Source organism: Panthera uncia (genome assembly GCF_023721935.1).
Source record: "Panthera uncia isolate 11264 chromosome C1 unlocalized genomic scaffold, Puncia_PCG_1.0 HiC_scaffold_3, whole genome shotgun sequence".
Classification (NCBI taxonomy): domain Eukaryota; kingdom Metazoa; phylum Chordata; class Mammalia; order Carnivora; family Felidae; genus Panthera; species Panthera uncia.
This window is the reverse complement of record NW_026057584.1, coordinates 58,554,427-58,567,455: the sequence shown is the minus strand read 5'-3', so window position 1 is coordinate 58,567,455 and position 13,029 is coordinate 58,554,427. Positions and strand designations below refer to the sequence as shown.

At 45.8% G+C, this 13,029-nt stretch overlaps 1 long non-coding RNA gene across 1 annotated transcript in view; it reads right to left on the bottom strand.

Annotated features, from left to right (window-relative positions):
* Nucleotides 1–9,128, bottom strand: part of LOC125911837 (uncharacterized) — a 35,194-nt gene extending 26,066 nt beyond the window's left edge. The window contains exons 1-2 of the long non-coding RNA XR_007454478.1: nucleotides 8,936–9,128; nucleotides 7,872–7,895 (exon numbers count right to left, since the gene is read on the bottom strand). This is a non-coding gene — a long non-coding RNA (uncharacterized LOC125911837). The remainder of the gene's footprint in view (nucleotides 1–7,871; nucleotides 7,896–8,935) is intronic.
* Nucleotides 9,129–13,029: the final 3,901 nt, after the last annotated feature.

The following is a 13,029-nucleotide window of genomic DNA, read 5'->3' as shown; positions in this document are numbered from 1 at the left end:
CCCCGCGTCGGGCTCTGTGCTGACAGCTCGGAGCCTGAAGCCTGTCTCGGATTCTGTGTCTCCCTCTCCCTCCACTCACGCTTTGTCTCACTGTCTCTGAAAAATGAATAAACTTAAAAAAATTTAAAACACACACACACACAAGAAACAGCAAGTCTTGGTAAGGATGTGGAGAAAAAGGAACCACTGTTGGTGGGAATGCAAACAGGTGCAGTTTCTAAGGAAAACAGTATGGAGGTTTCTCAATAAATTAAAAATAGAATTACCATATGATCCACTAATTCTAGGTATTTAAACAAAGAATATTAAAAAAACACTAATTTGAAGGGATACATGCAGCCCTATGTTTACATTGTTACTATTACAGCATTATTTGCAATAGTCAAATTACGAAAGCAGCCCAGTGTCCATCAATAGATGAATGAAGAAAATGTGGTACATATATGCACAATGGAATATTAGTCAGCCATAAAAAAAGGATGAAATCTTGCCATTTGCAACAACATGGATGGATCTAGAGGGCATAATTCTAAGTGAAATAAGTCAGAGAAAGACAAATACCACATGATTTCACTTATCTGTGGAACCTAAGAAACAAAGAAAAAAAGAGACAAACCAAAAAACAGACTCATAACTATAGAGAACGAACTGATGGTTACTAGAGGGAAGGTGGGGAGGATGTAGATGAGTCTTAAAAATATGAAAAGTTGGGAGGCACCTGACTGGCTCAGTCAGAAGAGCATGTGACTCTTTTTTTTTTTTTTTAACGTTTATTTATTTTTGAGACAGAGAGAGACAGAGCATGAACAGGGGAGGGGCAGAGAGAGGGAGACACAGAATCAGAAGCAGGCTCCAGGCTCTGAGCCATCAGCCCAGTGAGCATGTGACTCTTGATCTTGGGGTCATGAGTTTGAGCTCCACATTTGGTGTAAAGATGACTTAAAAAATAAAAAAATTTAAAAAAAAGATGTATACTTAAAAAAATTAATAAAAATATGAAAATATATTCAGCTTCTGGGGCACCTGAGTAGCTCAGTTAGTTAAACGTCCAACTTCAGCTCAAATCATGATCTCATGGTTTGTGAGTTCGAGCGCTACGTTGGGCTCTGTGCTGACAGAGCCTGCTTTGCATGTTCTGTATCCTTCTCTCTCTGCCCCTCTCTCACTCTCTCTCTCTCAAAAGTAAATAAATAAACATTAAAAAAAGATATTCAGCTTCACTCATAATGATATAAAGCATATTAGAGCTACATTGACATATTAGTGTTTATCAAATTATCAAAAATTCAGAAGTTTGGTAATATACTCTGTTGGCAAGGCTGTAAGGAAAAGGGCATTCTCAGCGTGCCTGGCTGACTCAGGCAGTAGGGCATGTGACTCTTGATCTCTTGTGAGTTCAAGCCCTGCATCAGGCATGGAGCCTACTTAAAAGTAGGGGGATCCTCATAATCATTGGTGGGAGAGCAGAACGGTACAACCCCTAGGGAGAGAATTTGGAAGGCCTAGCAAGACTACCTATGCATTTACCCTTTGATCCAGCAATTCTAATTCCAGGGATTCACCCTGAAAGTGCAGTGCCACAAACATAAAACAGTATTTTTATAAGGTTCTTCACTGTGAGACATTATTTATAATAACAAAATATTAGAAACAACATAAATGCTGACCCATCAGGATACTAATTGAATAAACTATGAGGACTTCACACAATGGAGTAATATAAAGCCAAAAAAGGGTTGAGGAATATTTCTATGAATTAATATGTGGTGATTTCTAAGATATATTAAGAGAAAAGATAAAGGTGTTCAATACTGTGATACGGCATCTTCCTTTTTTTTTTTTTTTTTAAGTAATCCCTACACCAATTGTGGGGCTCAAACTCATGATCCTGAGATCAAGACTGGCATGCTCTACCAACTGAGCCAGCCAGGCACCCCTATCATGTTACATTTTGCATAAGAAAAAAAACACAGGAAGAATAAACCAGAAACTAATAAAAACATTGCTTATCGTGGATGGGTGGGAATGGAGTGGAAGGAACTTAAGGATGGGGATAAGACTTCTGAATGTACATTTTTATATATAGTTTTGACTTTTAAACCTTATGAAACTTTTGTAACTTTAGCCCTGTAAGTTAACCCTGTACATTCAGGGGCACCTGGCCGGCTTAGCTGGTGGGGCATGGGACTCTTGATCTTGGGGTGGGGGTTCGAGCCCCATGTTGAGTGTAGAGATTACTTAAAAAAATAAAATCTTTAAAAAATAGTTTTCGAAGATTTGAAGAAAGCAAACCCTAAAACTAAATGCAAATAGAAACAAAGAAATCTGACTGTATATCAAATTGATAATGGAACCACACACACGCGCACACACACACACACACACACAGATTTCATTTCAATGGTTTGTAAATACTGTCCGTGTATACCTTTAGTGGGATCATTCTAAGAACAGACAGAACTGCAAAGAAGTCTTGAATTTTTTTCTTAGAAGGCTTCTTTGAAATGGTATTGGAGTAGTAATTCTGAAACTATTTTGAGTACATTGTAGGATAGAGCAAATGATGAAATACATTGATGCGGTTGGGAATCAGGGTTCTCACTGTGGAGGAAGAGAGATACAGACATGGAATGGGAATGGAAGGAAGAACTCTATGGAGCTGGATTTGAATTGAAATAAATTTCTTTAAAAACTTTTTTTAGGGGTGCCTGGATGGCTCAGTTGGTTAAGTCTCTGACTTCTGTTCAGGTCATGATCTCATGGTTTGTGAGTTAGCGCCCTGAGTCGGGCTCTGTGCTGACAGCTCAGAGCCTGGAGCCTGCTTCTGATTCTGTGTCTCCCTCTCTCTCTGCCCCTCCCCCACTCGTGTTCTGTCTCTGTCTCTCTCAAAACTAAGCAAACATTAAAAAAATTGTTTTAATTAAAAACTCTTTAAATACAGTTTTTAGCTTTGTCCACTAAAGGGGTCTATAAGCAATGATATTCCAGTTGCACTATTCTAGTGGCCAAAACTTGTTTCTGAATGCCATTCTCCACTAAAAGAAACCTTGGAGAGACGGCTGATTCCAGGTCTGGGGCAGGGAAAGTACAGAGTGAGCCAGAAAGTAAGAAAGTGCACAAAGACTGATGCGAATGTATGGGAAGGAGCTCAGCTTAAAGGGACTTCTACTGACCAAATTTGGGATAATTAGTCTATCAGAAAGAAGTTATTATAGTCGATTATTTCACTCAGGTGGCTGTTGGCAGCCTCAGCAGATTCACATCCAAGATCACCCCTGTGGGCCTCTCCACGCAGCTGCCTCACAGCACAGCAGCCGGCTTCCCTCAGGACAAGTGAGGCAAACAGAGAGCTCCCGAAATGAAAACCACCATCTTTTTATAACCTAATTTCGGGAGTGACATTCTATATCTCCTGCCATGTTCCAGTCTTTAGAAGTGAGTCACTAAGTCTAGCCTGCACTCAAGGGGAGGGAGACAAACAGGATATGAATTCCCGGAGCTGGGGACAATTGGGGCCATCCTGGAGGCTGCCTACCAAGTAATCAAACATAATGACATCACCTATAATGGGACAGACTGACATTACATGCCTCCTGAAACAACGGAGTGGTAAATACACAAGGTCACCTATGTAGCATTCCTGGGAAGAAAAGTAAGGGAACAGAGAAATCCAGAACGTGGGACACTCTATAAGAAAATTATTCCGGGGGCACCTGGCTGGTTCAATTGGCAAGGCATACCACTCCTGATCTTAGGGTCAAGAGTTCAAGCCCCATATTGCATGTAGAGCTTACATGAAAAAACAATTTTATCTTTTTTTTTCTTTAACGTTTATTATTGGGAGACAGAGAGAGAGCATGAGCAGGGGAGGGGGAGAGAGAGAGGGAGACACAGAATCTGAAGCAGGTTCCAGGCTCTGAGCTGTCAGCACAGAGTCCGATGTGGGGCTCGAACTCACAAACCATGAGATCGTGACCTGAGTCGGATGCTTAACTGACTGAGCCACCCAGGCACCCCAATTTTTTTTTTTTTAATTTTAAGAAAATTAGTCTAAATTCAAAAATATCAGGATCATGAAAAAGAAGAAAACGTCAAATTGAGGTTACAGGAGACTAAGGAGAAAAGATAACCCAATGAAATCTGTGATCCTTCATCAGATCCTGATGAAATAAAAAACAGCTATAAAAGGCTATTTCTGAACTAATTAGGGGATTTGGATAAAGACTACTTTAATGATCAAGTATATGTGAAATTTGTAGGTGTGATCATGGTGCTGTGGTTATGGAGGAAAATCTAACAGAAACATGCTGACATATTTAGAGGTCAAGTGCCATAATATCTGCAAGGTAAGCAGTTTAGCAAAAAAGCCAAAAACCGAAATATCCCAACCCCCTAACAGAAATACCTGTATAAGGGCACATGGGTATTTGCCATATGAAAGATACACTCATGTTCCTTCTCCTACTCTTTCAACTTTCCTCTAGGTTTGAAGTCTTGCACATAAAAGTTTACAAAGGTGGGAGGTACGGGTTGGTTATCAGGACCCTTGGTATTTGCCAGGCCATCCTGGAGATTCCAAGGAACCCATGAGGGCCATAAAGGTCTCTGTGGTGCTCAGTGTACATGCTGGGGATTCTGTGAGTCAGCCCTCACTCCATCGCGCAGCGTCCAAAGATGATGGGGGGGGGGAGTCAGACCTGAATTGTAATCCTTGCTCTGTCTCTTCCTGGCTGTGTGTCTTGAGGCAAGTTACTAAATGCCTCTGACCTCATTTGTAAAAAGAGAGATCAGGACTCCGAGATCAAGAGCCGTATGCTCTTCTGACTGAGCCAGCCGGGTGCCTCCCATCTTTTGTTGTGATGTGCTCAATAAATAATACTTCCCAATCCCACCTCCCAAACTGCCAAATCATTCATTCATTCATTCAACAACCATGCATTGTTACTCCCTGCAAGGGCAAGGGGTATACATGTGAATTCAGTTACTCCAGGGAACTCGTGATCAAACGGGGGGGGGGTGGGGGGGTGGGAATACACTGGTAAATTCTAAAAGTGCTAAGGCTGTGACAGAAACACTGGCGTCTGGAGGGGGAGGGGCTGCCGCAGAAGCCCCCCGGAGGTGGGCTTGGTGGCCTGAATGGGGGATGAGGGAGGAGAGGGAGCCGTACTGAGAGGCCCCAGGGGCAAAGGCAGAGAAGACTGGAAGAGAGTCTGGCAGAGTGGACAGGGCCAGGTCGGACACTGGTTGGGGAGGCCACGGGAGCAGTGTGGGCCCTGGTCTCAGAAGTAATGGGGCGCAGTAGGCCGCGATGTTTGGTTCAGAAAACATACCAGGGCTCAGCTATCTGAGGTTGGTTTTAAAACACTGGAGGGAGGAGAGTTCTCCAATAAAAAGAAAAAAAAAATTAATAAAAAAACACTCGAATTAATAAACAAATAGAAGGAAGTAACAGACCCTAAGCTTTCCCCTGTTGCCCTCCTCCCTGAAGGGGAGGAGGGAGGCACGGATAGGGGATGAGGTCTGGCAATAGGGCCTGCCTGCTTCTGTGAAGGGAGAGAGTGACTACCAAAGAGTAAGTAAGGCTCATCTATCACCTGCTATCATCATCTCCTCATCCAGTTTCTGTCCCCACGCACATAAAACTATGAGGTCCACCCACCACCCCATCTCTGCTTTCCAAATCATGTATTTCTGGAATGCATTAATTTTTTTCCCCTTGCTGGGGAGGCACGGAGGCCCCCACCCTGTCCCAGCACACCAGGCACTGAGAACTCCGGGGTCCCTGCCCCAGCGGGCCCCCCAGGGCCCCGCTGCTGGGCTGAAGGGGTGGCCGAGGCAGCTGGGTGGGAGCACTGAGCCTCGCTGGGTACGCAGACGCAGAAGGAAGCTTCTCGCCTAATTCCAAATCATTTTTCTAAGAACAAAAACTATGTACAAATGAATATTTCCATCTTTATTTCAAATTCTAGGTTTCAACTGCAATATTAATGCTACTCCACAGTGTAATTTACTTGTAATAATATATCATTATTTCCATTTTACAGTTCTCTTCTTAAAGTAGTAAAGCAAATGTTTAAAACAGCACAAATCCGCAGCCCCACAATTCTCCATTCAGGCTCAGAATTTGTGCTCTCCTTTCAGAATTGCACATAATTGAAAACAATGAAAACCCCCGATGTGCTAAATGCTCTAGTCATTAAAGCATTTTTTTACTTTGGAATAAAAGACGATTCTTGTGGTTATAGTTATTATTTATTTATTTATTTTTAGAAGCCCCAAACAAGCTGCTTCCTGTTCCCAGACTGACATCTGCTGGGGATGTCAGGCTGACCGGCTTCCCGGGCAGGCCCGCAGCCGGCTGCCACTCCTCCCAGCCTCGGGGGGCAGGGGACCGCACCAGGCGGCCAGGGCCCCACCTGCAGTCCAGGGCCAGAATGGCCTCTGCAGGCCAGTATCCAGGGTCGGCAACCTGCCCCAGGTACCCAGTTTCTCTCCTGCTTCCAGCAGCTGGGTTAAGCGCCAGAATAGCATTGGCTTGGTCTCCAGTGTTGAATCAGGCAAGAGGCTGGTAGACAGGAGAGAGTTTGGGGGGCAAAATCAGGCACATGGGCAGGATGATTGTCATCTGCGTGCAAACAGGCCTGCAGACTCTGGAGAAGCCCACGCTGTTTCTTTGCTTTCTCAGGGACGTCTCCATGTGCATCTTTCTTTTTCTTTTTTCTTTTTTGGTACTGGTTCCTTTGCCTTTGATACAACAGCTCCCCTTTAGGCAGCCCTGGGAATCGGGAATCAGGCCCTGTAGGGGAGGGTCTCCGTCCTTTGTGAATTAGATTTCAACGCCCCTTGGCCTCACGGTTAACAACCAGGAATGAAGCTTCCTTTTCCACCCAGAATGAGGGGCTCCCTGCCTGTTTCCCAATTTGTAGGAAGCCTGGTCTCCTCCCTCTCCTCCACAGTTTAAATCACCGAGCCGGTGGGGGTGGGGACCTGAGGGGCTGGGGCAACAGAGGGTTCTTTTCTCTCTCCTGGAGAGATCTTCCAGCTCCAGGGCCCCTTTATGATCTGTGTCTCTGGCTCTGAGCTCTGGCTTCTGGCCCCATGAAGGACATTTTCCCTAAGGTGACTTAGGCCCCCTCAAAGTCAGCATCCTGCCCCAGCCAGACCTCTAACACACCTCCTACATACCCCGGCCCTGCCCCAGCACCTCCAGTGGGGACTTTGAGCCCTCCCACCCTCCCATATCCGTCCTACATCTGTCCCTTCATGACCACCAACATTTCCTTCCCCCTGCCCGACTTCTTCTACTCCTGCCAAACTGCTCATCTCTGCACCAGGATGAAGGCACCCCCAAACCCACTTACACACCTCTAATCAAACCTCATCGTCTACAGAAAAAGCCCAAGGCCCTTGGTCTGACCCAGCCCAGACCCAGCCAAGATCTCCCAAGGCCCAGAGCTGCCCTGGGATGACTTCAGGCAGGATGACGGGGAGGCATTAGAAGATGGGGTGCCTACATGAGAACAGTGAGTTTGCTTTTTACTCTCATTTCTCAGTGTCAAGGAAAAAAGTCCGGTTTGGTGTTAGTCACCTTGTTTGTTCGCTCATTTTATAAACTTTTAACTTAGAATCGTTTTAGATTTCCAGAGAAGTTGCAAGAATATCACACGGAGCTCCTGGACTCCCTGCTCCCAGTTCTCCCACTGTTAACGTTGCCAGGGGAGGCTGTCAACACCTCCCTGTGACTCTCCCTTTCAACAAGAGCCCTTCTGCAGCCACAGCAGGGAGGGTGAGCTGGACGCTAATCACATTGCTTCGTTTGCAATGAATATCTTTTCTGTTACCTTTTATTTCCAGCAAGTGATACTACTCACCCACGTTCTGAATTCCAAAAAGCTCTGAAAAAAAATGAAAGGTTTTTTTGTAAGTTTGGAGCCAAAGCTGATTTGAGGCAATCTATAAATAGTCTTTATGCTGCTTGGTGTAAATATTCATACATTTCTCTGCAGAAATATTCATTCATTCTTTGGCCCTCTGGGGATGTTAAGTGATGTTGCATATATGCACTATATCACCTTTTGAAATCAGAAAAAAAAAAAAATGTGAATTCTGGAACACATCTGGCACCGGGGGCTTATCGTGGGCTTACCATTTACGGTTACGATATAAAGTTTCTTTTGAAAACAAATTTATGTAAAAAGAGCAAGTCATTTCAAGAGAAACAGTAAGTAAATTGTGAGTACAGGTGACCTGTACTTTTAAGTTCCTCTTTCACTTTTTCCTACCTCCTCATAGAAGCATATGGGCGCTAAACAGAAAACAAAGAATCTGCAAGGCCTTCAAGATCTGGTCCAAACACCCCGGGTGGTCTTCATCTGTGCTCTGGCCCCACTCTCCCCACCACCCCCCAGCCTTATCTCAGTGCCCTCAACATGCCAGACTTACTCAGGCCTCCAGGCCTCACACAGTCTGTTCCATCCCCTTTCCCCACCTCTTTCCCTGGCAAACTCCCTGCCCTTCTACCAAACTCAGCCCAGATGCCACCTTGTGCAGGAAGCCTTTCCTGGTTGCACCCGGTCTTGATTCGGTGCCATCCTGTGTGGTCCCAGGGGACATAGTACCCCGGGGAAGGAAGCAGTCTTAGTTTGACTCCAGTCTGACTCGGCCCCTTTCGGCTGGGTGGTTTGGTCACTTAATTACACTCACCAACATTAATCAGTGGGATCAGTCATGATAGCTGCTATTTGCTACCTACAAATTCATTTCATCCTCACAAGCCTGAGAGAGAGAAACTGTTCTGATCTCTATTTAACATACGAAGAACTGAGACCCAGAGAAGTTAAGTTCCTTTCCCAAGGTCACGGTAGGCAGGGGTGGCACGGATTTCTTCCTCCATCCCTCTTGATCCCCACCATAGAGCAGCTAGAAATGTACTTACATCACAGGGCTGCCGGGAGGGAAAAATGGGATAAGCTTGGCCAGGTGCTGTGCCTCATTTCACAGGCTACTTCTGGACACTGGGTACCCCAGACACAGGGCACTTACGTGCTTCTGAGGATAGCCCAACCCAAGGGCCTACAAGCTGTTGCTCTTTGCTGCTCCTCTTGGCTTTCTCATCTCCTCACTGGAATCTTCCTGCCCAAGCCCACGCTGGGTGGGGCCTCCCCACAGCTTTATGCTGTAATCAGTATTTACAACTCTGGCCTCTCCCTCTGAGCTCAGCAGAAAAAAATGTGTCTTTTATTTAGCACCCTGCACAGGATCTGAACCAAAAGAGTTTTGTAAAGAAATGCAAAGAAAAAATGATGAAGTAAACGTATGGATGGATAAATGGATGAGCAGATGGACAGATACATGGATGAAATTAACAACGAATGGATGCATTTTTGTCCTTAGAATTTCAAACGCATTTGACATACCATGACTAAAGCAGAATGAAAAATAACATTATCCAGATAACACTCTTAAGCAGATGTACACAGGCTGAAGAAAAAAGGAAAGAAAACAACCTGTCACATTGCATTGCGCTGTATGTCTGCATTTCTAGTAAAATAATGTGGTAGTAACATTCGACCCTTATGATTCTCACTTGAGATGGGAAGCCGGGAAGGGGACAACTGGCATTTATGATAAAGTTAAGACACTTCGGCTGTCATTGAATAAATGTGGTGGCATAACAACACTGAGAAGTGAATCTGAGAGGGGCGCCTGCGTGGCTCGGTCGGTTGAGTGTCCGACTCTTGGTTTCAGCTCAGGTCATGATCTCATGGTTCATGGGTTTGAGCCCCACTTGGGGCTCTGTGCTGACAGCACGGAGCCTGCTTGGGATTCTCCCTCTCTCCCTGGCTCTCTGCCCCGCCCCCACTCGTGCTGTCTCTGTCTCTCTCAAAATAAATAAATAAACTTAAAAAAAAAAAAAAAAAAAAAGCAGATCTGAGGCAAGATCTTGAAAGGGGCCAGGCCACGCAGGCCCAGCTGTGATGACAGCCACCCTTGAGCACATGGAACAACTATGTAGATGACCAAACGTGACCCAAGACAGATGGCCTGCATTTCAAAGGTGACAAAGGGATGCAATGTCATTGATATTCAATTTATTAGACTACTGCCCCTTATCTGTTTTCTTCTAACTCTGGCAGTGGAAGGATAATATATGCATTAATGAGTGCAGTTTTTAAAGGTACAAGTGTCTAATTATGGGATAAGAGGAATTACTTAGCTGCAGAGTGCAGAAAAGTCGTGAGTCCCGGAATGGCACCCTCACACACAGCAGTTTAATTTATATGCTATTTATCTCCTCACTTACACCTGCCAGAAACAATTAGCACTTGGTAATTTGTTGATCTTATCAAGGCCCTGGGATTTGTTATCATAGTTGCCACCAATATAAACACTGTGTGAAATAAACAATTTAAAAATAGCCTGCTATTAAATCATGCCCATTTAACCGGGTTTGAATTTCTTTTAGTCTGGTGGAGTTTTCACATTTTGTCATTTCTCGATCAATATATTAATTTTCCAAAGGATTTTAAGATGCTTTCAGAACCCTATACTATCACAGTGGGAGTCAGGATCCTTTTCAAACGTGCCAGAAATCAGTGCCTGTGGAAACACAAGGGCAACCGTGAAGATACACTCTTCCAAGGTTTTCAAGAAGCCGTCAAGAACAGCAACCTCCCCCCCCCCACCCCTCATCCCCACCCCGCTCGCCCTCAGCAGCCCCTAGGACTCCGGTAACTTGGGGTCAACCGGGATTCCGTCCGTTCCGCCCTCCCCTTCTGCGCCCACTCCAGAAGGGCTGCCGGTGCGCGGAGGAAAGCGCTCCCCTGCTGTCAGTCGCGCACTGGGGGCCCTGAGCCTTGCTGCGGCACCTCCTCGGCCCCCGGCGTGTTCTCTGTAGGCCACGTGGGATGGCACCTGCAGAGTTTCCCTGAACTGTGCCCCACAAAACTCTTCCGAAGTGACAACAGGTGTGACGGAGGGAAAGGTAGTTTTAGATACGAGCTCCTTTACTCCGTCTCTTCCAATTACATACTCTCCTTCCCCATCTAAGCTGAAAGGGGGTCCGGTTCTCGCTGCCCTAGGGGAGGCTTCTGTTAGAATAGAAAACAAAACAACCGGGCTTTCTGGCTTTTGTTATTCAAAACCTAAATCCTTAGGAGAATTCAGCTGATTCTCCAGCAAAGTCTGGATGAATAGAGTGGGATTTACCCCAGCCTGGAAAGTTCTTGAGCCGGAGGGAGGAGAGCAGGAGAGAGAGGAGGGGGAAGGAAAAGAGGACGGTGAGGAGGGGTGAGGAGTAGGAGGGGAAAGAAGGAGGAGGCATCACGGGAAGGGGGAATCTGGAAGAGAAGGGGAGGGAAAGGAGGGGGCTCGTGTCCGTGTGTGTTCAGCAGAGTTCAGGGAGGTGGCTGGGCAGAGCCCAGGGAGGTAGCAAAGGTCAGCAAAGTCACCTAGACCAGAGTTTGCACTCAGAAGCTTTCCAGAACCGGGCACAATGGGTGGAACAGGACTGAGAGGCAACAGGAAGTGCTGTGGACAGAGGAGCTGCGAGAGAGTGTGTCCCTCCCAAGGACAAGGCTTCCCATACCCTGACTATCACAGGAGGGCCAGCCCAGACCTTGGACCCGGGCTGGGATTTGGGGCATCTGAATGGTGCCTGGATGGATCAGTGAGTCAGCACCCTCCTGGCTCCTGGAGCTGGGGCACAACCCCGGGGGTGGGAGGCTGGTGAGGCAATTTCCGGAAATTACATACCTTCTGATACACTTGAGTCTGTGGACTAAGATTTATATCCACATCATATCTTTGGGGGATGCTTATTCACAAAATTAAACACATTTCCTTATTGTTGGACTTCTTAGAGATCTTAAAATGCTAAAAATAATACATTCTGGATCTCAGAGAATGGGATGCAATAGGTCACTTGTGTGCTGGTAAATGATCAATGACCAGCTGAGGGATCAAATCAGGGATTAAAAGCCCTGACTCATAGCATTTGCCAATTTCTGTGGTGTAAATACTCTGAGGGGCCATTCCAGCGGTAGAGCTGCCTCGGATATTTTGCTGAGGTCCTTGTTGCTCCCTGACCCCAGTCGGCCTCCACTCTCCACAGATCTTCGTCCAGAGGGCTGTCCACAGTCAACCTCCTACAGGCACATCTCTGCCTTGGAGATGTTTCCCAGGTGGGCTGATCTAAGACTTGTCCTTTTACACGTGTCATCAGTTTTAATTAAAGGAACCAGTTTCCTGTTCATTATGGTATTCCTACAGCATTGAGTTCAAGTGATTATATCTCTGCCAAGATCTGTGATGTAGCAGGCATAACATAAAGAATGAACAAAAGGCTGGATCCCAATGGTAGCCAGCCTCCAGGATGGCCACAAATGATTCCTGCGCCCTCGTATTCATGCCCTTGGGGAGGATTGATCTATGTAATGAAGGGGAGCAAATTTTGCCATCCTAAAATATGTGTCTTTGGCAAAAGGATTACTTTGAGCTAAAGGCAACCAAAACTCGGCAGATTCAGGAAAACCTCTTTACCTCCCCCCCCCCCCCCCCCGCTTCAACTGCCTAAATTTATACTGGAAAAGGGGCCTGTTTCAGGGAGACAGCTATTACGAGAGACACCTTCTTATCCTAGAAACTTATCTACATAAAAGGACAGCTTTGTTTTCCAAACTTCTCCTGTGCCTTCCTGTGAATGGCCGTCTTCTGCTTGGTATCTCCAGACTCCGACCCCTTCCCTTGGCTCTGGATGTTCTATAAGCTCCAAACACCTGGCTGACCTTTGGGTCTCATATAATTACAGGACTCCCGTTTGTTTGAAATTTGTTTTTCTTCTGTTAATCCATCTTATATCAATTATCAGACCAGCCCAAGAACCTAGAAGGGAATAAGGGAAACATTTTCCACCCCTACAGTAACAAATAGGAAACCTGGGAAATGAGTGTGGGACTTCTTCAGAGGCTAGATCACAAAAGACACTGCGGTTTTTGCCTTGCCCCTTGGGTTGCTGGCTCTGGGGGAGCC